A 14,123-nucleotide genomic window follows, 5' to 3' on the forward strand; every position below is an offset into this window, starting at 1 on the left:
GCTTCGCTCGCTCGGAAGCCGGGATCGTGGGTTCGGATCTGTTTCCTGTGAGGTACGAACTGAATTCTTATATATTATTCTTATACACTGCCGGACATGGTAGCCGAGGGGTCTGAGGCATGGACTGTCTTCCCTTGCTCGGAAGCCGAGATCGTGGATTCGGAATCCACTCAGGGCATGGATGTTTAGTTTGTGTGTGTGGTTTTTCCTGTGCTTCTCTTCACGTAGAGGCCTTGCGACGAGCTGATCACCCGCCCAAGGTGTCCTACCGAATGTATAAGATCTAGAAAAACCAACGGAGAAGTTCACGGAGGTAGGCCTTGGCCCACTGGGGCTGTGGTGCCAATGGAAAAGAGTGAGCGTGGTGTTAATGAAACTTGAAGAAGAGCAGTCATTTGAAACAAAACTTCACGTGTACACGATGGTGAATCATTTTAAAACAGAAAAATGTTTATTATTTAATTTATAACATTCAGTGTTTCTTAAACCTAAATGAGGCTGTGTACACATCTCTTTTACCGAGGCCCGTTAATGTACCTCTGTTTACAGCATGAATCTTATGGGAAGTTGCTGTTACTCGCTACAGAGTATATTGAGAACTGCCTGTATATCTGTACATCCTCGGCCCACCTTCTCTGAAGTTGTCCCGGGTTTCCAAGGCTCCTCTAGTCGCTGCATGTAGACGGGGTTCACCAGGGTGATAACACGCAGCTAGCAGTAAGAAACGAAGGCGGCGCCCAAGCTAAAACACCTGCAAAATTCACCAGTCTTGGTCCTCTACTGCCTTCAGTACATCTGAGGCCATAACTTCCGCACCAGCTCCAAATAATTTATATATTCAGTGCTGTGTGTCTTGTGCAGGCGACAAGGAATATTTGCATTGACTGTTTGGAAGACAAGCGTGGGTGTTGCTGTGTATCGGTCTCACATTCCTACGGCGCGCACTTATCAGCTTGTCATTTCTTTCGTTAGTTATTTAATGGTGCTTGCAGCGTCGGCTTATAGGATATGTAGATGAATGCTGAAGCGGAAGGGATTTGGAAGGTGGTGGTTGTGCTGTATAATGAGGAGCTTCATGACTTGTACTCTTCTCCAAGTATAATTAGAATGATCAAGTCAAGGAGGATAAGGTGGACAGAACGTGTAGCACGAATAGAGGAGAAGAGGAATGCATATAGGATATTGGTGGGAAAGCCAGAAGGAAAGAGACCACTGGGAAGACCAAGACGTAGGTGGGTGGATAACATTAAAATTGATCTTAAGGAGATAGGATAGGATGGTATGAATTGGATTGATCTGGCTCAGGATAGAGACCAGTGGAAGGGTCTTTTGAATACGGTAATGAACCTTCGCGTTCCATAAAATGCTGGGAAATTCTTGAGTAGCTGCAGAATTGGCGGCTCCTCCAGAAGGGCTCAGCTCCATGAATACGTAAGTTAGTAAATGGTTGTGCTCTAAACGAAATACCATCGGGGCATTTGCCTGGAGCGACTGAGGAAAACGGCTAAGATTCTCATTTAACATAACTGACGTCACCGTCGAGGGTCAAAACGATCACATCTCTGATAGGAGTCCAGAAACTTGGCCCTGAGCTAAACTTCTCGGTCAGGCTCATATTCAAAGTTGGTCGTACAATTTCTTGGTTTGTTTTCCTTCTTAACTCTTGCCGGTGTGTATTCACGGCCACCAAAATACAGAGTATCCTAGGAGGAAAGGTCACAGTATCGGTCATTCCTTGCAAGAAAGTGTATATGTACATGTACCCTGTTCCGAACGTTTTCCGAGATAAAGCTATTTCACTGTACAGTGTACAGACGAGCAGCCTGCCATGTTTTCACACGAGTTGTAATGTGCATTGATGTTGACGGCGGAATTTTCGGAAAAGTATCTCGGAAACCGTTCGGAATAGGACACATTTACATACATACTTTTCGCCTAGAATGACCGATACTCTGACCTCCCAGGATATTGACCTTTCCTCCTGGGACATCCTGTATAACCTTGAGTATTTTACTGTCCTCTCGCTTGCAATATTCAACCCAAAATGCTTCATGCAATTATGAGTATTGTTATTCATAACGAAAGCTCTCTCGGTAGCTCAGTCGATATAGCAACTAGGTTACTGGTAGAGAGGTAGGGAGACCTATCTACCCTCCACATGATAAACATCGGCGCCGAGACCCACTCAGTCACCTATCAATTAGGTACAGAGGGCTCTTTCGTAGAGGGTAAAGAAGCCTGAGCGTGAAGCTGACCGCTCACGTCCATCTAATGCCGAAGTTAATTATACATTCAGCTATGCCTCCACTCCCCCCTTACGTCTTTTCGTGTTTGTGCACAGCAACAACTTTTCCCTTACCTGAAGGGAACTGAGAAAATGGGGCAGATTCTGGCTGGTCTCGAACCCGAAACCCTTGATAAAGCAGTGTTAACGTCAGCACCTTCATGACTTCTCATGGTTAGTATGTTCCTCGTTTCAGTTACCTCAGGCCCGTCGCAGTATCTGCGGGCTAGTTCTCTGTGTGGTCATCCTTTTGACTGTGGAGGGGGAAGCTGCCTGAATATTTCAAGGCGTCTGCTGGAAAATGGGTGGTGGAGGGGTTGTGAATTGCTCCAAGGATATTCCCCAAGGAGTCGGTAGTCCAAGGGGGAACTGCGGGCAATAGTTCCGATGCAATTTACTAACCTGTTCGCCCTTGTACTGACCGCAGTGTTAGACGACCGGGAAAGGAAATGCACCCTACGCCTTTATTAATATTTCAAGAAGTGCGGTTTTGCTTAATTTGGGAATATAGGTTCCCATATGTTGGCATGCGTGGAAACTGTGAAGGAAAGAAAAGAAAGTAAAGGAATGAGAGAGGAAGAAACGTAAGAAGTAGAGAATGGAGAATAAACATGGAAACAGAGAGAAATATAGATAGGAATCAGGAGCTGCATGCAGAGCACCTGATACCATATTGAAAATAGTATATAGTGATGACGTAACGATCTACGTCACTATTCGATGATGACGCAGTGTCAGAAATGTTTTGGACGCAGAATATTCGCGAGTGTTAGCATATTCCTCTCACATGGAATGGAGCAGGTTGGCGCAGCGGTAGCGATCTAGGCTTCAGTTCGGGAGATGATTGATACGAAGCTTGGCCAAGTCTCGGGGGGGGGGGGGGGTACCTGATATTTTTCAGTCACTTTGGGCAAAAGCTTCGATTACTTCCGAATTCCTTTCCATTAGACTTCCTACAATTCGACAATATGCAGTCTAGATACAGCGTCGTGAAATAATATACGAATAAAACAAAAGTCTTAAGAGTGTCAAACCGAAACGTCGAAGATCTATTTTTAGCAGCGTCCCAGTGAAGACTGTGGCATGTATGTACTCCTCTATCAGCTCTCGTGTTAACGGGATCATATGGTAAGAATTTGGAGCCGGCGCAGCTCAGTCGGTATAGTGACGGTCTGCATTCTTGACGGATGGGTTTCGGTTCCTGACAGGGTCAAGAGACATTTCCCTTTCCCCACGGCGTCCTGACCGGCCCTGGGGCTCACACAGCCTCCTGTCCAATTGGTACCGGAAGATACATCCCTGGGGGTTAAGCAGCAGGGGCGTGAAGCTTCAGAATCTTGTACCTTCTCCATGCGCATAATTATTCTTGTGCTTAGCAGTGACGATATTACCTACTGACACCGAGCGTCAAGCTTAGTATTGTCCGCGTTTGTAGAACTGACTGTTCTGAACAGATTGGCTGATCCACTAATTGAAATGATCGTAGCTTGTGTATGAGTTATTAGAGCGTCTTAGTAACAGCGCGTCACCCTCCCTCCCTCTTCAATTGCAGCTGCAACCACTGTGCTACTTCCTGTCCAACTTCTCCGTGCTTCTCATGAGTAACCTAGAGACCAGTTCCAAAAACACGGCCTCTATATATTTCGCCCTGTCGCCATGTTGTTATTTTGTAGTTTTAAGAATAATGCGCAGTTGAGTCGGTATAGCGACCGGCTACAAACGGGACTGACGAGGAAATTGGAACCTCCAAAGAAGAAGCAAACAAAACCAAACTCCGTGGCCTGTAGTCCGCAAGCGAACTATACCGACCGAGCGACCGCCGCTTTTCGACGAAGTCAGTGCCAACTTAAGCTGATACAGGGTGTCGCGTGGTCAGCGCAGCGGATCCCCACGGCAGTTAATTTCGGTTTTCTAGACCGGAGCCGCTATTTTCTTGAAATAGCTCCTCAAGAGACTGAGTAGACCCTGTTCCAGGCACACTACTTCTCAGAAAACATATCTGGTAGCGCCGGGAATCGAACATGAACGTCGAGATCTGTAGCCAGGAACTCTGACCACTAGACCACAGAGAAGAAGCAGGAATACTGATCATTCAACTGGGCTATTCTATACCAAATTTCATGAAAATCTGTGAATAGGTTATGAGGTTATTCCGAAATTATTTGCGAACGTGAGTTACAAAACAGAATTATGGGACAGAGAGACAGACAGTTCTGCCAGATGTATTAAATATTATAAAAATTTCATGGCCCTAATTGAATCAGAGTGTGACGGAAAGACAGACACGCTCTATCTGTGACTGTTAAGTAACAACTTAGCTATATTTGTTCTTACTATTTTAAAGCATAGGTGAATGCAGAAGCAATTCTAGGCAGCGCGAAGAGTATAGAAACAATCTATTACGTTACTGCAAGTAATATGTGCGCTGTGTTTTCTCGTGTTGCTTACAACGTAGCCATAGGTGAGCTCTGTGCGGAGGCCCGGCAGGCATTAAGAATACAACACACTTGTCCGTGTTCCCGTGGTCACGTGACAGGAGGCAGGATGAAGTGCAGTGGGGCACGCAGAGGCAGTAACGGGCTTCTGCACGAATCCTCTCAGACACAGCCCAAATTTGATGGGAACGAACTGTCTCGATGTGTTCCAGTTACGGCCCTCTCAGACGCATTCATTGTCCCCCAAATTTGTTTCTTGATAAGCATAAATAAGCTGACAGTATGCGTCTGTTTGCTCTCCATCTAATAATGTTTAAGTAATTGGTGGTTTTCCATGGAGCTTCGCACTAATAGATATGTCATATCACAAAATGTCGTCTTATATATTTGTTTATAAATTAGCACTACTCACCTACTCACTAGCCTCTGTGGTCTAGCGGTCAGGGTTCCTGGTTATAGATCTGGAGGTCCCGGGTTCGAATCCCGCCGCTACCAGATTTTCTGAGAAGTAATGGGTCTGGAACGGGGTCCACTCAGCTTCGTGAGGATAACTGAGGAGATACTTGAATGGAAAAGTAGCGGCTCCGGTCTAGAAAATTGAGATTAACGTCCTTGGGAATCCGTTGTGCTGACCTAATCTTTCCAGCCGTACTATGGCCCTGGGGTCGATTCAGCCTCTAAGAGAAATGAGAACCAGGAATCTTCGTGGGTGGTTAAGGGCGGCCGGCGCGTAAGTCTGACAACCTCACAGGCCATCTGTGAGCCGATTGTCTAGAAAATGTGGGAACCTCGACGTCTCACACTCCTATGGGCCTTCAGGGCCTGTTACAGGGATACATTTACATCTACATTACTTAACTGGCCCTGATAAAGGCTCCTTCCCAAGGTTCCATGGCGAGCAGACAGGACTCGTTAAGCATGGCAGGAAAGCAGGAAACCTGTCTAAGAGAAAGAAAGACTGAACAAAAACCCTGAACCTCCAATCCGGGGAGAAGGTTTGCAACAGGCTGGTAACCTGCTCAAGCAAAGAAGTTACATAATCTTCGAAGATGCTTTATGTTCGAGACAGAAAAGGCTAACGAGCAAACCCCTTGCGCAAACAAACAAACTCCCTGGCCCTTATTCCGCAAGCGAACTATACCGACCGAGCGACCGCCTCTTGCCGACGAATTTAGTACCAAATTTAGCCAATAGATGTTGTCGCGTGGTCAGAGCAACGAATCCCCACGGCCGTTAATGTCGGTTTTCTAGACCAAAGCCATTATTTCTTAAAAGAGCTCCTCAATTATCCTCACGAGATCGAGTGTACCCTGTTCCAGACCCACTACTTCTCAGGAAATCTTGTAGCGCCGGGAATCGAACCTGGAGCTCCGGATCTGTAACCAGGAACCCTGACCACTAGACCACAGAGGCGATCCATTGTACAATATTGGTTTTTACTGATATAACGTAAATTTCTAGGATGAACGAACACTCTTGTAGAAACTCTGTATATGTTACAAAACAGAGGACCGTACACGCTGCCCATAAACACCGGCTTCGCATCCTTACTGCAGTATCCTCACAACAGTTCGCATTGTCCTCGTTACGGCTTACTTCAAATCTTACGGTTATGGAGCCGTAGGGTGGGAGTTGGACTTACTATTCAAACCAAGGATTTAATTTACCAAGGCGGTATAACTGGAGTCAGCAGCTGTGACAGACAAGTGACCCCATGTGTTTCATCTGGCCCTGTTAGTTCCTCGCTGCCCGCCCGACTTAGTTCGGCTCCTCAGGACTACGCTGAGCAAGATCCAGGAGAACTGGATGGCTTGCTGGGCTTTCCTGCAACGCGACGTGAACCTATTCGTCATCTTGCGCCTTTCCTCCTCCACCCCTGCCCCCACATCACAAACTTGTGATTACAGGATATATCCCCGCTCGCACTTTGCTGCAGTTTGTGGAACTAACATTCTTGTTGCGGGATATTAATTCAGTCTTTATAAATCGAAAATGTAAAGCTATCCCTGTAACAGGTCGTGAAGGCCCATAGGGTTGTGAGACTTCGAGGGTCCCACATTTTCTCTAGACAATCGGCTCACAGACGGCGGTGAGGTTGTCAGCCTTACGTGCTGGCCGCCTTTTACCTTACAGGAAGATTCCTGGTACTCATTTCTGTTAGAGGCTGAGTCGACCCCAGGGCTAGAAGGATTAGGTCAACTGAAAAATTCAATGACTTATTCGGGAATCGAGCCTGAGACCTTCCGTCTTGTAGCATATTACAAGGAACGAAATGAGATTGATTCTATATTTTAGCGTCTTATTCTGAGGGTCCTGTGTTCGAACATCTTCCCACAAAAATAGGCAATTTTGGTGTTATGGTTTGAAATGCAGTATTTCCTAATTCCTTTTTTTCAGTTACCCTGTTTAGTCGTGAACTTGCGAAGTTTGTGCAGAATGAAAGTAAAGAAGGCACAATAACACAAAATTGACGAAACGTAGAAGTAGAATATTTATGCTTCAAACACAGAGTGAATAGTGGGTTTATGACTAATGTAGGAACATATTCCTAAGCACTTTTCCAGTCACAGATGGCCATGAATGTGGATTCGCTTTACATACAGACCATCATCGGAATTATTTTTTCGAAGATACTGTGAGCAAAGCTGCTTCACAAGAACAATTGTTTCTGACTCCGTAAAGTCTGTCTATAGTACGGTATCTTGCTTAAATGACTGTCCTCACAACAGCACATTGACATTTTAATTATCTATATTGTCACATGACGCCTGAAAGCCGGAAAAGTGGATCCGGGATGGACGTTCATTGTCAGACAACGGCTCATTAAATGTTTCCGCGGCAACGAATAAGCAAGTAACAACAGAAGGATAGTTAATAAACGGTGTTTTCTGTTGGGTTCGCCCGGATGGTATATAATTAGGAACCCATGGCAGTTGAAGAGATGATTGAGGAACTGAGATTCAGTTGAGTGACGTATGCTGTTGAGCTCTGCAAGGGAGGCTGAGAAGAGATGGCGATCCAGTTCAGTTGAGGGAACAGCTGGCAGGCAGTTCTGAATGAGAGTCGGCGAAGTTAGGAGCAGAGCAAGGGAAGTTGAAGTGTCTCCATTGTTAGAAGCCGTATCCAGGAAACGGCTGGTGAAGATGCAGGCAGGCTGTAAAAAGCGTAGTGGATGCTGTGGTGAACAGTAAAGTGTAAAATTAGAGGTAGCGCTGTTATTGACCTAGATTCAAGTGGAATAAATCCAATCCAGACCTTGTCAGTAGTCAACCCAACGTTTGACAGTATTATTATTATCCTTACTAATTACTTACGACCTAAACTTATTTCTGTTTCGCTCTTCGTGTTTCCTCGCCACCCTCTCCCATTTCGCTTTGTACTTCATCACATAATCCATAATTTTAGTTATTCTTTATCCTTTCATTCCCCTGCTCTCCTAATGCTTATTTCTGCATCGATTTTCATAAACCCCTTGTTCAAAAATCTCACCCCCCCCCCAAACTCATCTCTTTGTCACCTCCATATGTGGTTCCATTCAAATTTTGAAGGAACGCCTGTGTAAATTTTGCGTACTCCAAACTGGAGTACAAGTTTCTACCCTCTTTGTTGTCTTTCCTTAGCCTGTAGTCCACGTTGTATAAGATGCAGACACAGTTCGGCTCCTTCAAGAACTCCACCCCCACCCCCACCCCTGTCACTGAGATTTCGCCTACCCCCATCTTCGCTATACATTCTGATGTAACATGGCTGGCGGGGAGGATATCAAGTAGGTCCCAAGAGCGGTCCAAGTAATGCTATAAATTTCAAAACCCCCCCTCCCCTAAATCACGCAACCTCTGTAAATTATATAAAGAAAATGTTATGTTATTTGAGTTAATGTACTATAGGGGCTGTGTGGTTAGACCCCGTCACAAACTTGAAGTTACGACTGTTAGGTTGGTATCTCTGAAGACATGAGACATATTTCCTGAAGGGTAAAGTAAATGTATTATGATGTATGCCACCTGAGGCTTCTGGCACTCCGGCACGACTGTAATCGCTAGTGTCTTGTTTTCTTCCTGCAGAACTTCGTAACATTGTTACTTTGAAGGATTCGCGATGATGTATGCTTTCAGTTCAGACTTTGGAAAAACAGAACCTCAAGGTCACCATAAATAAATGTTAAAGGAAACGTTATGTTGGCAACGTGAATAAAGAGCTTGAGAGATTTAAAGGAGGCGTGAAATAAGGTTGACATATCGCTAAGATATTATCATTATGTGTGACTATAGACGGGGTTTGGATTGGTGGAAAGATTTATTTACCACTTGCAGGTCGTAACTGCAAATAACTATAACACTATCGCTATTTAAAAATTTTACAGTTCACTAGAACACAAAGTCTAGTGTTTTCATTTTGTTACTAGACATTTCCTGGCAACGGCTCTAACAGAGGCTATTCATCTGCCTCAGGCTCAAGCCCTCTCTTCAGACTTTCAACTGACAAAGTCAAAGTCAAAGAGACTTTACGACTGGCGGTTTGCCGCCAATCGGTTCGTCTTGGTGTCAGGCGCTCACGACCAGAGATTTTTCCAACTGAACTCTTGTGGTAATAGTCCTTATGTAGTATCCTCTCTCACCAGAAAATGGGTTTGTCTCTTATGAATATGCTTGGCCCTTCGACAAGTGTGTATTTCGCACATATAGTATGTTACTGAAAAGGCTTCCTTTTGTACTATATACCAGTCCTCTGCCAGTACAGGCTTTACAGGGCAGATCATGCCTACAAGGACAGCTTAGTTAGTTAGTTATTAGAGAGGGTGGGTTTCCCCATGCACTTAGACCTGTAGTGGTCCATTGTGCTTCCCTCTATGATTTCTACCAGTCTCTATATCCTACCGGTATTGGTGCTTTCCATCAGTCCCGCCCAGCCAGCGAGACCGGCTCTACTGTCTGAGAAGTATCTATAATGCTTCCCCCATCTACCGGAGGTATTAGTGACTGCTGTTGGGCGGCAAACGTCCGCAATTTTGCTCAGTGACCTCCTTTGGAGGTATGAGGTTCTTTTACGTGCCGTAAAGCTACGACACGGGACCCACGGCTTAAAGTCCCTCCCGGAGGACTTGTTCCCTGAATTTTTCCGCCCTTAAAAATTCGACGACCTCCGCCGGGTATTTGAACCCGCGTACTACGAGTCATGAGGTGGGAACGTTACCTCTAGACTACAGAGGCCGCTACAACGATAGCTTAGTCATTTGTCAAAAGTCAAAGTCACATTGTGACTAACGGTCGGTCAGTCAGTCAGTCAGTCAGTCAGTCAGTCCTGGTGTCAAGCCCAATCTGGGGCTTATGACCAGATATTTATTGCTGTTTGACAGTTTCGGTCTTGTTTTTGTGGTGCGCCCTCTCTGACGAAAGGACGGGTCTGTCTTCTGTCAAGAGTCCTTATCTGCAGTAGTAATTCATTGTCATAATGTAAAGGATATTTCCATTTTACATGTTAAACATGTCAATAAATGTATGTACAATATATACAGGGCCTCTGTCAGTTCAGGCTCAGTACAGCATATTATGCCCTATTTCTAGTAGCTTCCGCTACAACAGCAGCCTAGTCAACTGAACGGTCGTATGCTTGACTACCGCCAAGAATCTGTGGTCTAGTGGTCAGAGTTCCTGGCTACAGATCCAGAGGTCCGGGTTCGATTCCCGGCTCTACCATATTTTCTGAGAAGTAATGGGTCTGGAACGGGGTCCACTGAGCCTCTTGAGGATAATTGAGGAGCTGTTTCAAGGGAATAGCGACTCCGGTCCAGAAAACTGAAATTAACGACCGTGGGGATTCGTTGCGCTAACCACGCGACACCCTCTATCCGCTAGAGTTGGCACTAACTTCGCCGACAAGTGGTTGTCGCTCGGTCGGTATCGTTCGCTTGCGGACTACAGGCCACGGAGTCTTTTTTACAGAATTAAGGCAGATCCAACACAGCAACGGTTACCCAACAAATTCCATACTAGCACTGTAGTCAACATTTCTGTATTCCTCAGTATCACCTGATGATGGCCTAAACGGGCCGAAACATGTGAGTTGAAGGATAAGAAGCTTTTGTTTGTGTAACTCAACACCACTGTTTTGCTTGTTTCCACGAGGCAGCGTCATTAAGTTCGTGGAATGTGGTTTTATCGCATCATATTACAAGGTGTTCACATACACTCACGCAGAGCCACATCAGCCCTCAAAATAGTTGCCGTTGGCCGCTATGCAAGTCTGCCAACATTGATATAGCTGTCGGAAACATTGCTGAAACATACTGGCAGGAAATTCCCGTACGACGCTTTGCGGCCATTCTACGAACTTATTGACTGTGTGTGGTAGCATGTTAGTTTCTGGTTAGAACTAAAACAATTAATTTTTTTTTTTGTTTCATTTTTGGTCCGTTACACTATCAATCACAGAGTTAGTAGAGAGTCCGTCGAGTGTAACAATTTGTAGGTCACTTTTTTAATATCACTTCTGCCTTACATGTTTCGGATTGATACAACCATCATCAGAGGCACTTGCTATAACTATGGAAACACTGTCGTTTATGATGTTCACAGTTATGTTTGTCGTGTAGACGCTGCTACAATATGCTGACGTGTAAAAGCACAAAACTTACTAAGATAGTTGAGTACANAACCAGAACAGCATGTTTGACCTCATCTCTACTTGTATAAACACACCCCAGACCGCGTCATAACACACAAGGCTTTAAATAACACCAGATGTAGTATTCCTACTGCAGTACACAACACACAGCACATAAGAAACATCGAACCATAAGGTAAGCGAGAATCAAATACAACACTAAACAATATATATAATAATATATAAAACCTAAGTAATACAATATCTTTGCAGCCATACAACTTCAAGCTGACGTCTCCCATCTTCGGGATGAACTAACAAGGAGGAATTCAGCATTTTAGATTAAATATTTTAACATTTAGCGTTTTAACTTAAAACAGTTTCGGATGAAAAGTGAGAACTTGATAGTGTACTCAACTATCTTAGTAAGTTTTGTGCTTTTACACGTCAGCATATTGTAGCAGCGTCTACACGACAAACATAACTGTGAACATCATAAACGACAGTGTTTCCATAGTTATAGCAAGTGCCTCTGATGATGGTTGTATCAAACCGAAACATGTAAGGCAGAAGTGATATTAAAAAAGTGACCTACAAATTGTTACACTCGACGGACTCTCTACTAACTCTGTAATTAATAATTTATTACAGAAGGCAGTTAATTTCATTTATTTCCGACGTGACATAATACGAGATCCATATATTAGAAAAGGAATTAAATAGAAACATAAAGCTATCCCTGTAACAGGCCGTGGAGGCCCATAGGGTTGTGAGACACCGAGGCTCCCACATTTTCTAGACAATCGGCTCACAGATGGCGGTGAGGTTGTAAGCATTACGCGCCGGCCGCGCTTTACTCCCCAGGAACATTCCTGGTACTCATTTCTGTTAGAAGCTGAGTCGACCCCAGGGGTATAGTTCGGATGGAAGGATTAGGTAAATTAAAATATCCAGTGACTTCATCTGGAATCGAACCAGGCAACCTTTTGCTTGTACCATAGTGCTCCAAGAATAATTATATATTTTTATCTCGCGAAATTTGGGCTGTTATTTGTGAATAGATTTGTTTGTGGATTCGGTATAAAATTTCTGACTGTAAGGGCGGGTCTGCATGGAGCCGGAAGGAACGCCAGTCACGTTCTGCTTGTGCTGACAGGGGCAAGGTTACGCAGAAGCTGTTCGTGGCGGCGAACGCCAGCGCAGATATTCACGCACGATCTATCTCTTCTTCTGCCTCTCCTCCAAAACCGCAGTCCCTTCGCAGACAAGAATGGTAATAATGCAGACCATAGACCAATACCAGAAGGGTATAAGCAAATGTGGCTACCCACTACACACAACCATATATACAGTATAATAAAAAAGTAAAAGTATCCCTGTAACAGGCCTTGGAAGCCCACAGAGTTGTGAGACGCCGAGGCTCCCACATTATCTAGACAATCGGCTCACAGATGTCGGTGAGGTTGTCAGCTTTACACGCCGGCCGGCCGACCTTTACCCCACAGGAAGATTCTTGGTAGTCATTTCTGTTAGAGCCTGAGTCGTCCACAGGCCCATAATACGGCTAGGATAATTAATTCAATTGAAAAATCCAATGAGATCGGGAATAGAACCCGCGACCTTTCGGCTTCTAGCATAGTGCCTCGACCAACTACGCTACCGCGTGCCCCGCATATTTATAGTAGTGGTCGCTATTCCTGGTCAGTAACTCGTGACGTCACCCACAGTATAAAACCGTACTTTAATTCCGTTCTTGTATCGTGACACCATGTAGCTTTGGGTGAAGTTGCCGACGTTTGAGAGGTACTTTCGTCTTTAGAGTTGAAGCGTTTAAGGTGGTTGAGTATATACACACAGAAACTCACCCACCTTAGACTATTTGGTTCTGAAGACGGAGGCATAATATGTCTCCGAAACGTCAGCAACGTCGCCCGCATCTACAAGGTATAACGACACAAATAATTAGTCGCCTTGAACGCCTGAAAGTCACTCAATCATGAATGTTTCCCCGCCCCATCATATGTTCGCTCTTCTTTGTACCAGAGAAGACGGCGTTAGTTTAGAAGTAGAAACTGTTCTTTTCGGGTGTTATTTATACAACCTTCTTCATATTTATATCTTCGATCGCTGTAAGATCCGGGATAGCTCAGTCGGTATAGCGATGGACTAGGAATTGAACGGCTAGGCTTCGATTCTCAGCGGGTACAACAGATTTTCTCTGCTCCACAGCATCCAGACCGGCTCTATGGCTCAACAAGCTTCCTGTCCAGTGGGTACGGGGGCTCTTTCCTCTGGGATAAAGCGGTCGGGGAGTCAAGCTAACAACTCGTCTCTATCAAGTGCCAAGATCACGAATGGAGGAGCTGTAACTCCACTCTCCCACACGTCTTCGTATCATGGTACTTAATTTATTAAGTACTTTACGTTACTTTTTACTTACTTACTTACTCATGGAGCTGAGCCCTTCTGGAGGAGCCGCCAATTCTGCAGCTACTCAAGAGTTTCCCAGCATTTTATGGAACCCGAATGTTCATCACCGTGTTCACAAGAGCCCTCCACTGGTCCCTATCCTGAGCCAGATCTATCCAATCCATACCATCCCAACCTATCTCTCTAAGATCCATTCTAATATTGTCCACCCACCTACGCCTTGGTCTTCCCTGTGGTCTCTTTCCTTCTGGCTTTCCCACCAATATACTATACGCATTCGTCTCCCCCATTCGTGCTACATGACCTGCCCACCTCATCCTCCTTGACTTGATCATTCTAGTTGTACTTGGAGAAGAGTACAAGTTATGAAG

The sequence above is a fragment of the Cryptotermes secundus genome, unplaced genomic scaffold, assembly GCF_002891405.2.
Source record: "Cryptotermes secundus unplaced genomic scaffold, Csec_1.0 scaffold815, whole genome shotgun sequence".
In the NCBI taxonomy this organism is placed as follows: Eukaryota; Metazoa; Arthropoda; class Insecta; order Blattodea; family Kalotermitidae; genus Cryptotermes; species Cryptotermes secundus.